We start from the raw sequence: 20,159 nt of genomic DNA, 5'->3' as shown, positions 1-20,159 counted from the left end.
TGACGAATTATTCTGAATCTCTTGCTCGTTACGAATGAAGCTCTTCGTTCAACAATTCTGTCGCAAATTGTTCCTCATTAATTAGCTATGAAATCGTATGAAATAGTAGACACTTTTGACAATTATACAAATGGTAATATTTGGATCAGCGTACGCAATTGTCCATATACATTTTCGCTAATCTTCTGCACTGCACTAAACTAAGACGTCTCTAATTTAACTAATTACGAACAGTTGAGTAGCTAGACGGAAGCTTTCTAATTGCACGTCAAAATGAGCTCTCTGTCACCCAGACAAGGATTTTGATATTCCGAATCAAAGGAGACGCAGGCGCAGTTGTTCGAAGGTTATTATACGTGTGCAGTTTCCTTATCGGTAAAAATAACGAGCGAATGTGAAATTTAAACGCATTCTGCCGGAAACTTTACATAACAAGCAGAAACGAATAAACGCCGTGTTCGTGAAACGTGTAGCTGTCAGTAACAGGCAACCCTGAATGCACCCAGAATTTTCGATTTCGGTCAAAATTAAAAGCGCGGGTATAGGTTTTAATACCTGAAAACCAATTTCCGTTGGAACCGCGGAAATATAAAACAGCTAGCTGACTTTACATAATCCTATCTGATGTGCGCAAACGATAATTGATTTTCAAGCCATATTTTTGCATTCCATTTTATCTGCATTATTTGTTTACTTCGGTCAAATTGGAATGAAGATTGGCAGAAAAAATAATTTTGTTCCAGTACTTCCCTGTTTGTTTCCTTTTTCAATCTACGCGTTGAGTAAAGTGAACAATATTTGTGTAAATGTGTGTTCTATGGTTCAAATATTCTCGTTGATAACAAAAAAAAAACTCCAATATTGGCAACTTTGTTTGATTGTGATTAATCGGATTTTCAATAAATATTTTACGGTTAAAAGGAAATTTAAAAACGAAATGATTTGATTGCTGGAGGGTGGAAGATAGACTTCTAAAAATTGTGAAATAATTACCGGCAGACGTGTTAATTAATTTCTAATCGCCGATTTTCAGTGATCTGTACAAAACCGCTGACATTTACGGTCACGCGTGTGTCGCGGCACACACGCACGCACAAATAAGCCTGTAAGTAGTTAGGGTCGACCTATAGGGATTTTCGATAAGCAAACTGCGAACTCGGTAGACATCTAATAGACAAACAGGCGGGTTAACCGAAATTGCGTCGGGATCGGGGCATGTTTACGAGCCAGGCTGTAGTTCCGATGGTTTGGGCTGTCGAAGATCCACCGGACAATGGGTCCGAAAGGGACAAAGGATGATCTTGTCGGCCGGGATTGAGAGGAAAGTTTCGAAGAGGTCGGCAGAAAACAAAGGAACCCTTCTTCCACCAGCCAATACCCGAAATTCTACGCTTCTAAATATTCAACCTGAAATCGAGTCGAATTTATTTTAACCCTTTGCCAGCAGACTTGCCGCGGGGCGTAGCGTGGGCGGAGTCTCGCCGACAAAGATGCAACTTTTCATACAACCTGAACCTAACATAAACTTCTCTGATCTGCGGGTGGTTGCATAAAGTGTGTATAATTTGACGGAATTGTACACACCGAATATTATTATTTGTACATTTATCTGCATGTCGTTCGTCCTCTTCTGCTTTCGTACTGGAGTGCCTCGTTAAATATTTCTCTTGTGCACCGGAGAACCTTAAAGCAAAGTTGTTATTATTAATATTCTATCAGAGACGATTTTATTATGAAATATCACAAGCAAGCTGTTGCAACAAGAATATTGTACACAAACAGCTACAAACACGAATATTTGTACTGGATGAGAAAAATGAAATTTTCTACTAGTATGGCTTGAAAAATACAAAATATTTTAATTCATCATTTATGCATTTATGAAAAATTGAAAGAATTGAATAGCATCAATACACTAGTTTCCTAGTGAAATAAGAGGTTACACTGTAACAAATGCAGGAAAATTATTTTACATAACGATCCGCAGTCTATTGACGACGTTCTCAGAAGAATTACGTTTCCTAGGAATAATTTACAATCTGAATAATTTAATTTATGTTTGATCAAACACGTTTCGTGATCGTCCAACGAAGTTTGACGCCTCGCTCGTCAACTCGGCGGTAAATTATAATGGATTTCGTTTCGCGAAACATTGGAAATGGTCCCACGGTGTTCCCCAGGACGAGATCGACGGTCATTTAAATTCCCCGAGCCCATCGTCGACTCGTTCCTCCCTCTAACACGATTAGAAGCGTGTTTGAATGGACGAAATTCTCTCCCCTATCATCAGACGTTTTCCGATCGATGAAGGAAGCTCGAGCACGTCAGAGTTAACTGCGACGAGTATTAAATGAACAGGATCCTGATCGGAATGTTGATCCTGTCACCGATCGATGTCCCGTTTTTTCCCTTGTTTCCTATACCTACCGCCGAATCTCTCCGTGACTCGACTCGGAATCCGGGCACGAGAAGTTTTCACCGGTTTGCGAGGGCGGACCGCGATGAAGATGGCGTGTGCAGGTTTATATGTTAATTTATGGAGAGAGCGTGGAATGGATTCGTAGACAGCCGAGCGAGCCGAGGACCGTTGAGTACTTAATACCGAGCCTGGATTCGTATCCAATGAAAAATTAATTTTCATTCGCGGGATCTTGAATGTTTGAGTGGCTTAGGGAAACGATGAGATTTAATTTCATATTTATGACGCCGATGGATATCGACCGGAGAAATTTTACCTAGTGGTAAACTCGATCGTTTCTACGACACAACTTTTCTACGGAAAACTCATTTCTTCTTCTATTAACTGACCAAAATTTACCGACAATTCTTGACCGATTCGATCAATAAACTAGTTCATATATAAATACCTTATTTCGTTAAGATATTTATTCAAATTGAGTTTCTTCTCGCACTTAAGATTTGAATTGATTAAATAAAAAAAATATTTTTTGATTATCTTCTGCTGGTAGTAGCACTTCTGAAGGAATTTAATAAGACTAACAATTTTTTTTTATAATTTACTATTTAAGTTTTTACTATTTAAATTTTACTATTTATTTACTAGGAAATTACACAATCCACTGTTCGTCTTCACTTAACACTGGCAACCACTTATTATTTTGTTATTGTTACGCGTACTCTTACTATCTCTACTCTTATTACTGTTGTTATTAACACGACTTACTAAAACTTCATTCAGCACTGACTGGTCTCTTCAATCACGACTCTGACAACTGCTCCGCCATGCACACCCGTAGACTTTTCACATCGCGGCACAACAACGCTATCTACCACGCAAAGAAACCGTGGGAGCATGAAAGAAACTGTCGGGGCGTTTATTGGCCCATTAGACCGGTGGTATTCGAGCTTTCACTGGCCACTTAGAGCGATAACCAAAATTAGCCGGCACGCAGATGTGTTTACACGCGGGCACACCGCTCTGGCGAGGAGACGAGTAAGCCTAGAGAAGTGGGGGTTGGAATCACCCCCTAACTCGGGGGTGGGCGTAGAGACCGAGGTACACTCCCAGCAAGAAAGATGGACTGACATTTTTGTATGCTAAAGCAACAATGCTACGAATTCGTCTATTGTCATCCCTTAGTCTGTTACAATATTACGTATTTGTATGTGAGCCCTTCAAAAATCGATCAACTACCCTCCGAGTTTGTTTACATTTTTCTGCCAAATCACTTGATTGATGTCTCAATTTTACACTGGATGAGACTCGTATATTTCAATGAGAAAAATAGTCATCCCTCAGTTTACAATGTTTAGGCTTTTAGGGAAGAAACATTTAGAAAATACCATAACAATAATAACAACGCATACGGTGCCGACTACTGGCCTTAAGTTGCTGCCCGCTTCAAGCGGGTAGTGACTCGACCCTTGATAATTCGACTAGTTTTAGATTTTATTTTCTAATTATAAATGTTCTACCAGACACGATAGACCCTATTAAGAAGAACATTTTGGTCTCAGCACTGAAAAATTCAGGACGTATAGAATTGATCTGCAGACCATATTTTTAAAACGTACAATATAGGCTCAAATAAAATAGTAAAAAACTTCTTTCAGTATTTTCTCTGCAATTCCGACCAGTTACAATTTTCCCAAAAATTTTCATGCGGTAAACTAATTGTTCGAACTTCTAAAAAAAAATACAAGCCATATGGTCCAATATAAAAAAAAGTTGTCCTTTCAAAAGTGTCCGAATATTACTCTGATTCGGCGTGGTAGATAGACAAAGCTGTGAAATTTTCGAATAAGAAGCAACTCGAACCTGGCAAATTCGGTTCGCACGTGCCTAATCATTTTGGCAATAAGTATACAAGTCCGCCGAGGACCAGGAACCTGTAGAAACCGAGAGAATAATGGACAGGGGGTTGCGGGGTATGGTCGTGGGGAAGCGTGGAAACACAAGCGGCGCGAGAAAGAGACCGTGCCTGTCGGGGGGTTGAAAGGGGTTGGTAGAGTATGCGTGCGGTGTACAGAGGGCAGGAACACAAAGAGGGGTAGCGGAGGAGGAAGGGGCGGTAGGAGGATGAGGAGGAGGGAGAGGAGGAGAAGGCAGGGGCGAATCTATTGCGGAGGGGGGTGTGCGCGAGGGTGGCTGGTTCGTTCGGCAGTGGTGAGAGAGGGTCGTGGGAGGGGTGGGAGGACTAAATGGGGACCGACGCAGTCCTGTCGGGAGCGTCACAGCGGGCGGACGCTCACCACCGACGCTTCTCTCGCTCGCCTCGCCTCGCCTCGCTCATTCTCTCTCTCCCTCCCTGCCCCCACCCCCAGCACCCCTCCTCGCTATCATAGCCAGCAGCGTATCATCTTTCTCTGTCTCGCTCTCACGCTCGCTCTTCGATATCTCTTCCTCGCTCTCTCTCTCTCTCTCTCGTCATCATCTCCATCCAGCAACAGTCGAGTCGCGAGACGGACCATCACAGCCTCACCCTGTCGGTTGCTCGGATACTGGCCAGTCGTCTGAGCCTCCTTTTCGCGTCCTGATCCACAGAATCTGACTCTTTCAGTTCTCCTCTGTTGTGTCCTGTCTCCTTACTTTCGTCCGGGATCATCTCGATCGCGTACGGGTCTGTCTATCTCTCTCCTCTCCTCTCTGTCTCTGCCTCCTCTCGCTATCGTCTCGGTTCTACGATTGTTTTCCATAGGGGCTCGACGGCGTATCCTCTCTGTCTCGTCGTCGTATACGTCGCGTTACGTCGTCGCGCTCTGTGTCCTCTTCCTACGAGTCTTCTCTATCACGTGTGTCGCGATCGCCGAGCGAAGATGCGCGGTCAAAGCCGCTGCCGGTGGCCCCGTGACTACCGCCGACTACCGTTGCCAGTGAACTTGTGACCGCGGACCTGTGGCAAAGTCAACGGATGAAGAGCGCCACCGAACACCGGGGCCCACGTTGCGATTCCTACCGGGACTCTACCGATTCGATCGACAGCTGCTGGACCGGTTCGCTCGAGGTCTAACAGGTCCACGAAGGTCCTCCGACAAACTGGCAGCGAGGGAGCACCGTGTCAACCACTGCCTTCGCGCGCGAGGTAGATCGCGAACAGAGATCCTCGTAAATCGTCCGATCGTCTGCCTTCGGCGAATGTCCAACCGTTCTGGTCGCCGGAGAGTGGCGGTTCGAAGGAAAATTTGCTCCCTTCGTGTTCCCTTCCACCTTCCCGTGGGGACAGTGATCGAGTTACAGACACACGTAGACACATAGTGCGTCGGTGGTCGTGTCGCCAAGGACTGCGATGTTGATTGATGATCAAGGGGATCATCGGTTTGCTGGCGCGTGCTAATTTGACGGACAGATGCTTCTGCACGGCGTCTGGCCACGCGAAATCCGGAATACTGCCGGGGATTGGTGATCTTATCTCATCTCACAGTCTCCGCGGGATCGTCCTCCCGGCCCGAGAAAAGTATCGGAGAACCACACGGTGAATTTGAAGTGCTACGTAACGGTGATCGTTTCGTTCTCTCGGCCATCTCGACATCGTGATCGCGTCGTAGATACCGCGCGAGGGAAGATTAGGGGCGCGATATGATGAGGAAGGGTGAGTTAGGGTTGGATCTTGAGGGAAAGAAGCCCTTGAGCCCTGGTCGGGTGTCGCACTTCTTCGAGGCGACCCTGCGTAAACAACGGGGGTTTTTTTTCACGTGGAACATCAGGAAACGTGCAGCATTTGCATGTTAGAATGGCTTTTGGGGGGCGAGTCTGTGGTGGTGGTGGTGCTAGAATTTTAGTTCGATTACAGCGAACAGAAACGTAAAAACATTTTTCACGAAACAATGATTTCCACTTGCGCATTTTTATTCAACTGTCTTTGAAAAGTACTTCTCGTTTTCTGAAAAACGTTCAACATCAATTCTGATAGAAGAATTTCCAGTGGTTCAGGTTTATCATTGTTGTTGAAACGGTAGAACCAAATTTTTTATTATTTTAGTTTGCCAAGGAATTATCGAATCGACAGGTCAGCAAGTGTGAAAATCGACCGCTAGGAAGTGAAACATTGTGCGAAGGGTTTTTAGAACGATTTTGTGAAATAAAGTTTTATATATATAATTTAATTGTTTAATGTTGCTTCAACATCAAAGGTCATGAAATAAAGTTTTGTTTGCATTCGTAAAATGTTTTGCTAGAGTGAGACAGAGTTAGGGCATTTGAATAGAGAACGTAATTGTATCGCCAGGGTAGTGCATGAACATAGGTTAGAACAGAAAATTTGATTAGCCTCGGGGAGATGCAACATGGTGAAAAGTGTAATAATCACCAGATTGCAGATGCTTATGCATTTATGTGCAATGAAAATCTGAAAAAGTCGATAAAGTATAAAATGTAACTTTAATACCATTTTTTGTTACTCTACTGTGAATAATAAAATTCGTATTATTTGTAGGACGACTCGAGATTTATGTTGACTGTAGCAACATTTTTGTCAGGTCGATTTTCTTTTTTCTTTTTCTGGTACGTTTTTGCAGAAAAATCGTGCAGTTGGCAGGTTAAATAGGAAAAAATTGAATTCTGAGTTGAAATCGACAGATTCGCAAATTCAATGGGGAAAAATAGAGAGAAGAATTTCCAAGTGAAAAAGAAGCTTAATCTTTATTTACATTTTTTAAGTAGTTGGGATGGAAAAATTAATTGGTTGGCAGGGTAAATGGTCAAAATTGAGTTATCTTTTATTAAGTTCTTATAAGTGTTTCAAATTCTAAAATTGCTCTGAGAATATTTAATTTCTGGTGCACCACTGAGGCAAACTAAAATTTCTCTTGTATCATGTTCTTGTGGGTGTTCAGAATGAAAAATTGCCCAGCGTTAAAATTGAAACAGAATTAAAAATTAGACAAAGTATCATTTATTTTCAAACACAGTGGCTTACGTGTATTGTATATTGTACTGTAAAATCGTTCAATTTGACCGTTCAATAGGCAAAATGATCAGAGTACAATTCCGAATAAAGCGGAAAAAATTCATTTACCTCCAGAAATACAAAAAGAAAAATGGGAGACATTTAATTCGGACTGGCTGAGACAGACGGGAATGATCCTCCGAGGTTCCGATAGTCGCGTGGAAAAATGCGACTATAAAATTTCCCGGTGACAGGAGGATTTATCAGAGATTTCGGGGGATAAATGGCCGGGGACTCGGTGAAACCCTGAGCCGCTTATTAATTCAGGCTCGCGGTGTCCCCGGTGGCGAGTATAAACGGTCCCGTGCGACAATTAAAAGTTCAGACGAAGAAGAGCTCGATCAATTATTCGTGGGAACGGTTTCGGATCGTTTCGGATCCATCGAAAGTGTCGATACACGCCCGGGAACCGGAGCGAATATTTAATCCTGGCGGTGGACGGCGAAGCCTTGATCTTCTCCGCCGCGGGAATAATTGATAGAGAGGACCGTTCGAGGAAATTCGTAAATAAGTCGTCGGTTCCGTTAATTAGATTCGAACCAAGGACGCACGGTTGAATGGCGTCTAGGGCGAGAAGCGTCGTTGAATTTTTATCGGACCGTTCCCGGCGGGGCGCGGCCCCTCGTGGGAAATTTTAATTAATGACTATCCCCGGGGACCAGACACCGTTTATTGAATTAGTATTCGATAATTGGCGGCCGTTCTTTCTCGGTTCCCGCTTAAACAGTTAGAATTGCTCCTGCGGCGAAGCCGGCAAGACGATTATCTCGGCGGCCGTGTCGTGCGCGCGCGTTGATTAAATTCCAGAGGATTTCGAGTTCAACCGTTGTTATTTCGGAAATATGATATGATTAAATTAATCACCCCCCCTGGCCCCGAAACGGCAATAGAGAAAATAATTGTTTCGCGTAATTTCTGCAGTAATTAAAATTATACACCCCGCGAGAGAATGTCTCGTTAAAGTTATGTTTCCCGCCGAAATGAATAGCCGCCGACGCTGTAATCGTAATCGCCAGCACCGCGCACTTGAGCACGAACCTGAAAAATTATGTCCGCATTACCGGCTGAAAGTGCTTGTTCAATAAACGCAAGCGAACAGCTGGATGTAGAATTTGTTTACAGAGGTTACAACGATTTCTCTTGTAAAAATTCGTTTTTTCAACGAATTGAGTAGCAGAAATGCGATCGAAAATTTTGATAAATAATCACTGCGATTCGATTTCTCCGCTATTTCGAATGGTTCGGAGCGGCTTTATTCAAATTTCCCGCGCTGGTCTCTCATCTTACCGTCCCTCAATCCGTTCGCGAGCAATTACAATTATCGTCGGTTTGTTGTTTCAGCCTCGATTAAATTTCAGTTCGAATATATATCGCTTGGGCATTCGTTTCTCATAAATCACTATTTTAATTGGAAAACCTGAAATAAAAATTTCGATGCACTTTTTAACGTTTTTGTGGCAAAAAATTTCTTTCATCTTGTGTTTATGACTTTTAGTAAGGAGGTAAGTGATTTTCTAACAGTTTCAGTGGAAAACTATTCGATCTTTGAAATAAGTGAAAATCTATTAGGTCCGTGAAACAGGGAGAGTAATGAATAAAAACTTGAAATTCAAGTGTGTGCAGTTGCACGCCGTTTCCTATGGAAAATGAGGTCTAGCATTGTCGTGTAATAGGATCGCACTCTTACGGTTCACTAAAGCTGCTCGCATGTTTCTAGCTCTTCCCTGTTTATCTCCATTTGACCACGGTGCCGTCAAAAACAATCGACGTTAAAAATTATTATCAAAACTTCACGAGTAGATCAATTCTGCCCAACGAAGTGTTTCCAATCATTCGAGTCCAAGAAATCTATCAAAAAATAAAGAAATTACCCAAAATCAGATTAAATTGGCTGGCAATCGAATGAATTTGAATAGGAACGAGGACCAATGTTTTCAAGAAGAAATTAGAAATGATGATTCTGACCCACTCGACAATTTCAGTGCCGATTTCCAAGGAGAAGTAGAACGAACTGATTCGAATTCGTTGAATCCGTAACAAAGCTCAATTTTTCCAAAGAGGCAAGAAATAATTCATTCCAACCTGCTCGACGCATTCAGCTTTCATTTCCAAAGGAAATCGAATCGAACCGATCAAAGTCGAGTAAATTCAGCTTGCAGCAAGAGCCAGTTTTTTTTAAAGAAGAAATGACAAACGAACGATTCCGACTCGCACGATAGTTCTAACATTAGTTTCCAACGAAGAGTCAGCGGAAATTTATGAAAGTCGAACGAGTTCGGACTGCAACAAAGCACAGTTTGCCGTTTCGTGTCCAAGCAAACGAATATCTAGGTCCGTCGGTCGAAAGAAAGGCGTCGGATCGTAATTCACGTGGAATTAAGACGCGTCGCGTCGCTCCATTACGTAAACCGTGTGGCGAACCGTGCTCGGCCTTCGAAGGAATTTCCGTCGTATGTTTATCCGAGGATTTTAGCAAAATTCACCGTGATTGGTAATGGTCGTGTGGTGGGGGGGGGGGGGGGTCGACTAGCTTCATCTCTCGTGCGGCCGGCCGATATCGATGTATCGAGGATACATTAACTTTAATGAACCCGCCGGCCGCAAGTAACGATTCGAGCACACCGTGTCCCTGATCGCGTGACAATTTGTTTCGCCATTTTTAAAACGACCGCGAAGATAAGGGGCCCGTGCCTGTCATCTGCGTGTTGCGTCATTCGTTATTGTCTGGCTTACATCAACCCGTTACATGCGCAACATCCGATTTTCAGCTGCGAACGAGAGTCTCTCAGAATTGATTAACTCTGCGCATTGTCTTCTTTGGTAATATGAAATTTCATAGTGAGATTGAAGAATTCTGTAAAATTTTATTTAAACGCTTCCAAGTGTTTAGTGTTTATGGCTACAAAAGCCAATTTCTCAGCACACGCCAGGCAAAGGTTTAAGCACAGAGCAGCGAAAATAGAGGAAAAGAATCACTAGATTACGGTTTTCGCGATTGTATAATTATCTGAGAGAAATCAGTGGCAGCAATTTGTAGAATGATTAAAATGATCAGAGAGTGCCCATCACTAAAATTGTTGAAGAAAGGTAGAAATTCGTAAGTGACTCTAGACGCTCTTGTAACAGATGCAGAAAACTATTTTACATAATGAACCGCAGCCACCATCATTGGCATTTTACTAATACATTACGTCTCACGAAAGCAGCGAATTTATTCCGCAGTCTGCATTTCTACTTGATTACAAAATTAAGGTAGAAACTTCGTTTATCCTTGCTGTTACAGTGCCCTTAATTTAGCTATCGATTTAGCCATAAGCCAGAGCAGATCTCGCCACCTTGATGCGGTTAATGTTGATAATTTAATATAAAAATAGAAGCAGGAAGTGGAATTCCTCGAGTTTTCTTTTGATTCCATCAAGAGGTCCAGGTTCTAATTAAGTGCAATCGCACTCGAGACGTCCGACGAGCCTCGATAATCGATTGCTTTAACGAATCTGCATCTATCAACCACCCCGATCCGATAAGTAAAAATCGTTTTCTAACGTTCGTGAGTGTTACCTGAACTTGGAGACTCGATTAACATCGTCCACGCGAATATAAAAGCACGTATTCTAATCGGTGACCCAGTTTTCTCAAGACAGAGCCAACATGATCTCGTTAATCCTCCATTAGTCGCAGTGTTTCTATTAGGATAGGAGGAACGGTTTTTCTTTCATTACTTAACTAGATTGCAGAGATACGGCCCTGGCTTCGGAGGTGTATTAAAGGTAGACACTTCCAGCCGGCTCTGATCCTCCTCTGTAAACCGGGAAACGTGATAGTACTCCTCTGTATTCAGTATTTATAGGTGGGAAGTGGTGGTACAACATTAAGGGCTGGATGGCGTAGTCAGTATCATCGCTGACTACCACCAAAATGGCCCAGGTTCGATTCCCTTGAATTCCGGGAAATTTATTCTTCTACAGATTCCGCCATTTTTCTTGTGCCACGAGATATATTATTTCTTATTCAGTGGCAGTACTAACAAAAAATATCTACAAGTTTGTAAAAGATTGTTTATAGAATTACTTTGTTAGGAATCAATTCCGTCAATAATTGAGGTCGAGACTATACTTGTAGAAATTGAAGGGTTAATACTAGTATTCCGAGTATTAACTTAAGCTAGTAGCAAAGAATATTGTCAAGAAAAATAACACAACTTTGTCTAGTTACTGTCGATGTGAGTACACCCAGGAAAAAAATGTGTACTAGTAACGAAATTTCTCTAATTCTAGTATAGAAAATTCTAGACAGTGTAGAGGAAGTTTCTCAACAGGAAAGAAAATGTGTACACCTGGTTGCATATAAAATTGTTAATAGCTACTAACAATCTAAGCAGTCGAAACTGTTCTATTAAAGAATGTAGTGTTAACAGAATAGTGTAGGGAAGATAGTGTTGCTACTGCCAGTTGAACTATAACACAGTTGGAAGAGTGGAAAGAACACAAACAAATTAGCCAGGAATTGCCGTCGTTATTCGAACGGCACGAAATTATTGATGGTTGTAGAATCAGGGTTCCAACGGCATAGAATCCCTCTAAAGGCTCGGTAACAAACGGGCCTCCCCAAGCAATGACCTCAGCTTGACAGAGATACTTCGATACGATTTGAGAATAATACAGGGAGAGCTAGTGGCTCGACACATTGGTTCTTGAGGTTCCTCGGTAGAGTACTTCAGCCAAGAGGGACAGGAAACTTCCCTTGGAATAAAAACGAGAGGTCGTGCCTTGGGAAATTCCGTCGGTGTCTTCTTCCTTGGTCCATTCGGATCGTGATCCTGCGAATCGGTTCTTGACAGCACTCTGAAGACGAGATATAGCTTGTTCTCCTGTATCGATACTTTCTTATTACTTCGCCGCTGAAATTAGGGCAACGTAATAGCTGATCAATACAAGGAAAGTACTATTTTCCTTTCAAAGACGTGCTCGAACATTTCTCTTTACATTCTCAATGAAAATTTTGGTAGCCTCCTTCAAAATTCTATACCAAAAATATTAAAACGTGCGATAACAGTATTTTATCTTCACGATCCGGTTCTTTCATGCTGAATCTTCATTGACTAACAGAGTAGTATACCATTTTCATGGAAACCGCAAAAGCAGAATAATTGCAGAAAACAGGAACAGCCAACGAGAATACATAAATAACAGTCAATTGCAAATGTAACCATAAAGTAGAAATCAGGGTAAATAAAAACATGAAATACAGAGAGGAAGTTGAGAATAGGAATATGCAAGTAGCAGAGAAGAGAATTAATTAAATGAAGCAAGCAAAGAAAATGCAGGACAAAGAAATATAATTGAAAAATGTCGGTATTAAGCGTATGCCAACAGACAATTACAGCCCACTCGCCGCCGAGTGAAAATAGAAATTCCAAGTGACGGCTGCGATAGCTATCAATCACGGGGAAACTTTCAGTTAGAAAAGTTCAAGTTTTCTATCACGATAGACCCGAGCGCATGTTCTCGTCCTCCCTAAATACCGTCGATGAACTTGAAAAGAAAGAAACTATGATATGGTTATGTTGTCGGGCGTCCGTTCAGGGTTGAAAGCTTTTTAAACGGTTCGTTCCTAGTTCCGGGAGGGGGGGGGGGATCGATGGCGTCGTTGTTGTTGCTTTCTTTCGAAAGGTAACCGCGGAATCCGATACGCGCCGGAAAGCGGAACTGTTCGAATGCGTCGGGATCTGAAACTCGAGCGAGTTTACGAGCGTTATCGGAAGCGAACTGATCATCGGCTCGCAGTAAAATTTCAACGATCGATGTAACAGCCGGGACGTCGATCCACGTTTAAGGGCCAAGTTAACGGTGTTTGCTCGCGATAGTTTTCCCAAAATGCGCTGAACGCGCGGCACACATTTTTAAATTCGAGCTACGCTCGCTCGACCGTCGTAAAGATTTCTATATCTACCGTCCGATTAAATCAACTTTTAAAGCGCTCGAAGAATTTTCGGAAGTTACGCGAATCTTGATTCCACCGAGATTTATATCCCGCGCTGGAATTGATTAATTGCTCGAATTCGCCGGAGAAATTTTCGGATTCGGGTTACTCGCTGGACGTTGTAACTTGGAATTTGCTTGCGAAGAGGGAAATAGTGCTGTAATGTTCTCAAAAAAATGCATAAATTGACTCGATGAATTGACCATGATTCCTGGCAAATTATTAACTTATTTTATAAATTACCATGACTTCCCATGAGCAATATTTTTCGCGCATTCTTTAAGTGTGTTATAGTGTACTTGAAGTACGCTCCTTTTTGTTTAGAAATTCTTCCCGATGTTCTCAATATTTTTAAATTCATTGTTGCATCTCGCGGAACGCATTTTTCTGAAATTGCGAAACCTCCGTCGAGCAGCCTTGCTCAGAACGACTCTCAGCGGGGAATTTACGAGCACTGGCGAAACTAGCAAATGACTATCGTTACTAAACTTTCCGGGGCTGATCAAAAATTCAGAAAGACGGTTTTTTTGCGGGCATGTCGGCCATCACCAATACCAGGCGTCGTTTCGGCGACGAACGAAAAATTGATCGCCCCCGTGCCATCCATTATTCGTCGTCGAGATTTCGTCATCGCTGTGAAATATTATCCGCAGTCGAAAGAAGGGAAAACCCACTCCGACAGTCTAATTCCACCCATCATACACTCATTAGTTTATTTAAATATCATGCATTCCTGCGTTCTCTGTTTTTATCGTGAAACGCTCGGTTTCCCTCTATTTGCATTGCAAACCGGATTTCATGAAAACCTATGAACGAAATGCAACTTGTGTTTGTGGAATGTAAAACGAAAATTGACGAAATATTATCGTAGGATTTTCTGCTCAACTATTTCCGAGGTGCAGCGTAAAATTATTTTCGAAAGCTAATTATTTATGCAAAAGTTTCTTTCTGTTATGTACACGCGACATACGAGGTATGTTACCAGTAACAAAGTTGGGTGTTCAAACACATCGGTAGCGAACAAACAATTTTACGGAAAAATTCGAAAATTTTCACCATTATAATCATGGATCGTCACGCATGAACGACTAAAAGACACCAAAACTTTTGCACACACATAACACAAGTGTTCAATCACTTACCAAGGGGAAAAAAAAGGAATAGGAGACATTATGGTTTTATGTTTGTTGGTCCACCATTCTCATTCGCTCGCGCGTATCATCCATTTGCATGCTGTCTCGCTGTAAAAGCAGCTTCTTGTTTACCGAAGCACGGCGACCAAATATTTTTGAGCGGTCGTGTACATAAATCGGAAGTTCGTTTCTTCTTTTTTTCCTTCTCGCCACAAATTAATTTCACGGCGGGCGATGAAAAGCGAACAATAGGGAGCGCCAGTAGCTTTTCCGTAAATTCTGCGCGCGCGTTCGAACTCGAGCTTCATTGTTATTTTCAATACTGTTTTTCGAATGTTGTCGAATCGACAAAAGGGACAAGCGACGACGACGCGCGGTGGCCGATCGATTTTTCTCGTTTCGGCTCTTTTGACTCCTGGCCACGGTTAATTTTTCACGGGAATTCATTCACGTTCGCTGGATTACTTAACGCCGATGGAGTCGTTTATTTGTCGTCGAGCGAACGCGACGAATTGTCCGTCGACGGACGAATACGTCATAAAACGCAACGAAATTGCGGTCAGTTCGAGTACCGCGCCCCATTATATCCTGCTCCGCGCATAAATTACTTCGTGACAGTCCGAACGGTACAATCAAACTGCAATCTGCAATAAATATTTCCCAGTGTTTGCTGCAACCTGCTTTACGATCGCGTAAGTCGCAACTTTTGGGGTGCAAACATCTGGAATCTTCTCTGCGACGGAAATCGTTCAAACGACACGTTCCAGAATGAGTTCACATGGTCCCCCATGGCTTTTTTTTTTATTTATTCAATGACTACAATTTGGAGAATTTTTTAGAATTACTGTTTCCTGCTTTTTAATAAAACCGACACAGTAAAGCAGTTTTAAAATGAAATCTGTGAATTTAGTCGATTCTTCGAAGGCCAAGTATGGATTTTATAAAAGAGCATACATTGTAAATCATTTTTCAATTGACGAAATAAGTTATGAGCGGCATCAATGCCAACAGCAAGAGATCAATTAAGCTGTAAAAATAAGGAACAAATTGGAATATAAGCTTGAAGAGGTAGACAAAATTCACATTATTCCAACTTTAAAAATCCACGTGTTGGTTTTATAAATTAACTGGTTCCAACAACGACACTGGCGTTCAAAATTTTAGTATGAAAAATCCATCCATAGTTTGTTAGCTTTATAGATTAACTGGTGCTAACAAAAACGCCAGTGTCTACAATTTCAAGCATAAAAATGTATCCAGACTTTATGAAGTTCGCAAATTAATCTGTTTGAACAACGTCACAAGTTCGGTTGTGCAAAGTATAGACTTTCCACGACGCATGATAAAATAACAGGGACTCGCGCGAGTACCGGCGACTTAATTATGGCATATAGCAGCGAGTCAGAGCCAAGAAAATAATAAAGGTCGGTCGATCATCGCGGGGGATAATTTCCGGGCACGAAGATGACGTTTTCGCGCGTGTAAATTTTTCGTCGGCCGATCCCAACGCGACGCGTGACTATACATTTCAGCAGCGGCTCCTGTTAATCCGCGGTATCTTCTGTCACGGTAGTGCGAGAGATAAGAACGGAAGGTAATTTATGTTCGAATCACGCAACTTCCCATTGATCCGATGAAAAATTACTGAAATTGAAAGAGAAACATTGTTATCATGCGAACCGGAGCCATGCGGAGGGGTCGGACGCGGAATTCTGGATTCGCGGACGGAAACGAGCTTGCATCGCATTACCATGATTTAGGTTTCTTAAACAATTTTTTGACCGCTCTATTCCCCATCGTCGCGGGAACTGAATTATTTCTTGGCGAGTTGCTGCATTAATCAGTCGCGAAATTTTTACTAGAATTACGGTAGAAGATTTCTGACAGGAAATAATTATATTAGAAAAAAATTATTACTTATTATTTCAACGCACCTTTAGGGTATAATTCTTACCTTCCTGTCATCAGTCAATTAATTAAAAAATTTAACTATTTAGATATTTACATATAGGAGTATTCAATATTGTATCTAGAAAAGAGTATAAAATTAGTATAAAAATGCTGACTATAGATCTGTTCGTATAGATTGGTCCATTATGTCAATTCGAAAGATAACTAATGGAAAACATGAGAAATACATTAAAATAGTGAAGTACAAATTTTGACGGAATGAAATGCAGATGTTAGGGTTAAGAACAAAATTCTCTTGAATTTCATAAATATTTATCTATAAATTTTAATCGGTTCCAGTACCGATACCACTGTCTACAGTTTCAGTTTTACAATCGTTCCATGACTCGTAACATGAATAAATAACTTTATTTAACTATGAAATATCAAACGAAAATTGTGTGTGAAATATATGCGAGGGAATTTTGTCTGAATAAAAATCCATCCAGGAGAACGTGGCTGGTCCTCGATTCGGGAAACGTATTTCCTAAAAGTATAGTAATATTGGGGTTGACTATGATGAAGACTCTCCCATACACGCTGGCGAACCGTAACTCGAGCTTCGGATCCGTCTCTCGTACGACATGCGCTGCCATAAATCATACGTCTCTGTGTGAATTGCGGAACGCGTTGACAGTCTCGTTCAAATTTGATTGCCTCTGTCGATCTATTGATAAATGCGTCGAGATCGTCTAAATTGACTGATCAAACAGTCATGGCTTGTCATAGCAATGGTCGAGAAAAAAAAAAAAAAAGAAAACATTGCTCTCGAATCGCTCTTGGACAAAACAAAGTAAAACAAATTTTCATCTTGATTCAATTTGTTTTGCGATGAGAATGAATTGTACAACACTTGTCTGCTATAAACTTCATAAAATATGCATTTTCCCGTCGCGTTTGGTCAAAGAAATGTTTGATTAAAAAAATGGAATGAAGATTGATCCTTTTTTCCAGTTTCTCATACAGCAAAAATACATTTTTTGAACCATTCCACGAGAAACTATATCGTATTTCCTTTTCACCGAAATCTGGCGTCGACAGTGAAAAATGACCGACGTGAAACGGTCGAATATTAAAAGCCCCCAAAAATTGATCGCTGTCCCCTATCAGCGTTCCAGATTCTCCATTATCAGACAGTTAACGGAAACAACATTAACCCTTCCCTTAAAATGGCGCCTCAGAGACGGCACGGCAAACTTAACTGTTTCTAAGTTTCCATTATAAATGAACTGTGTATGATGAAAGCAACTCGACCATTTTACATTGATTTTCAATCGATACAAACTATTTCAGTCCCCACCACTACGTATATACAAGAGACAATAATCTTCCACCAATGAACACTATTTAAAAATTTCTAATAAACCAGAGTAGTCTAATTAAGGAAAATGTTTCACGACCTTTGATCGAGGTCCACTCTCGAACTGCAACCCCGAAAAAATTCGCCGAAAAAATTGGAAATTTGTTCCCCTCGAACTGCCACTGTACCAGCGACCACCCCCGCTTTCAGAGCCCGGTTCGGGGCCTGGAGAAGGTTCGCGATCTCGCGAAGTCGGCGATCCGCTCGCGGATTCGCGAAGGTCGCGTCTTGTCGCGACGCGAATCGATAGAATCTTGAAACATTAACGAGCCCCGGCGCGGTCGTGTCTGTGGCGAAAGGGGTCGGGTCGCAAGGGGGTGTATATAATCGCGTAATCGCAGTGCACATCACCGAGCGGGATCCTATCCACCGTTGGATACCTCTGCTATCCAATCACCGAGCGGAAGTGCATCTGATCGGCAGGGATCGCAATGCAGAATCCAAAACGGCGATGAGGGTTGGTCGCGGCACGAGCCGAGATCGAATCGTGCCGTCCAGCCGGAAGTTACGCGGATCTAGCGATCGTTAACACCTGTTACGAACACCTGCCCGGTGGATACGAAATCCACCTGTGGACCCGTCGATCCGCGCCGATGCGTCGGCGTGCAATTATCAATTAGCGCGAAGTGCCGAGCAACGAGGAGAAGATCTCGCGACTGCGGACGTTGTTGCTGCCGTTGCTGCTGCTGTTGCTGCTGCTGTTTCGTCCGTTGTTCAGGAAAATCGGTGCGGCACCTTGATACAAATCCCCCGCGCGTTCGTTCGAACGATGAACGGTGAGAACGCACCCTTAAACATGAGTGAATCAGTGAACCCTGAGAAACGATTACGCGCCACGATGCAGCTGACGGAACGCGGTACGTTTAGTGAAGTGCATCCCGGCGATAAACAAACAGAGTTGCGAAACAGTGCCACCGACAACCCCGGCTCGGCGGATCTGACTTGAGGAGGGAGCAGAACAGGCGTAAATGTCACTGAGAAGGTTGGTACACCTGGAATCTGCGAATCGGCTTGTTGGCCTGACGTTAGTGGGGTTATTTCACTTTGAGGGGTGGGGAATCGAATAGTCCATAGTTCAAATTGCTGGAAGATTTATAATAAGAATTACTTGAATTTACACAGTTGAAGTTGTGTATTTGTGAAATAATTTGAGGGATTGAGAAAATTAATTTTAGATGACGAGAGGGTTGATACCCCTGGACTTTGCGAATAGTTTCGTTACCCGAGTGATTTACTGTATTTTATGCCCAGGATAATGAAAACTGGATCTACATTTAAGGGGTTGGTAAATCAATTAACCAGAAGAACCATGAGAGGGTTGCCACCCTTGAATTCTGCGAATATTTTTGTCAGTCTAGTCGTTCGCAGTATGTTATAGTCCTGGCTATAGATGATTTGTTCGCACAAAGGGTCACACATTCACACAAAGCGAACGCCTTTGTTGTACAGTAATTGTTTAGCTTATTTGCGTGTCTATTATTCTGAATAACAGGATGACGAGGCGTTTCGAACGTATACCAGGTTTATGATGAGAATAATTGGAAGGGTTCATCAATTAACTTTAGACGAGGAGACACTTTGAATGCCAGGTTTGTGACGGTAACAATTGGAAGTAGTTAATGAAGTCATTTTGAGCGGGGTCTACAAATAGCTGCTTTATTACTATATAATTTTGTGAAGCGTGTGGCTCCTGCCGTTCTAGTTACGACAACGAATGGTAATTACCCTATCAATGTATTAGAGAAGTTTGTTAACTATTTCTCCCTTCCAATGACACTTTTATTCTAAATAATGTCTCTAATCAAACACAGATACAGTGAACGTATCATTACATATTTTTTGCAATCAAGTGGATATAGATAAATAGCGTTTTTAACGTGTTGTTACACAGAAGTAAGAAAAACTTATTAAATAGTACAAGCATAACAGTGCAAAAGTGTTCACCACAGCAAAGACTTTTGCAACAAAAAATTGGTTCGCCTAATTCCAGTGAACAGTCTCCATAAACTGAAGTCAAAATTGATTTCAAAGCATGGTAAATAGTGGCAACACTCAAAGTATAATGACCATCAGACTATGTCATTGAACTCTAATAGGCCTTATGAAATGATAGAGACGTTTCCATCTTTAAATCTCGATTCCCTGGACGGAAATGACAAAGAGAAATCATGCTAGAACTGTGGACAGCAAATCGGTGTACCGGCACGAAACGCGGGGACGTGACGGTGTTAAAAATCATAGTGAAATCGGCAATTTCGCCCGGCCAGGTCCACGGTTCGCAGGATCGTGCGTGACAAACGCGTCTCGGTGAGCGGGAAGAAAAGCGTTTTC

General features: G+C 42.1%; 1 protein-coding gene across 6 annotated transcripts in view; it reads left to right on the top strand.

The window, feature by feature from the left end:
• The window catches only part of Sk (small conductance calcium-activated potassium channel), a 279,006-nt gene that overhangs the window by 152,333 nt on the left and 106,514 nt on the right, over window positions 1–20,159 (top strand). The window contains exons 1-2 of one of the 6 annotated variants that reach the window (XM_076792014.1): window positions 5,104–5,543; window positions 18,170–18,810. The exons of 2 other annotated variants lie outside the window; for them this stretch is intronic. The gene's annotated coding sequence lies outside the window, so the exon portion shown is untranslated. Of the gene's footprint in view, window positions 1–5,103; window positions 5,544–5,580; window positions 6,051–17,978; window positions 18,811–20,159 lie in introns of those variants that run through there. 3 more of the 6 variants (XM_076792013.1, XM_076792015.1, XM_076792012.1) reach the window with 3 other exon arrangements.

Source organism: Halictus rubicundus, chromosome 8 (assembly GCF_050948215.1).
Source record: "Halictus rubicundus isolate RS-2024b chromosome 8, iyHalRubi1_principal, whole genome shotgun sequence".
Lineage (NCBI taxonomy): Eukaryota > Metazoa > Arthropoda > Insecta > Hymenoptera > Halictidae > Halictus > Halictus rubicundus.
Note: the sequence above shows the minus strand (reverse complement) of the source record. Positions and strands in the feature narration are given on the sequence as shown.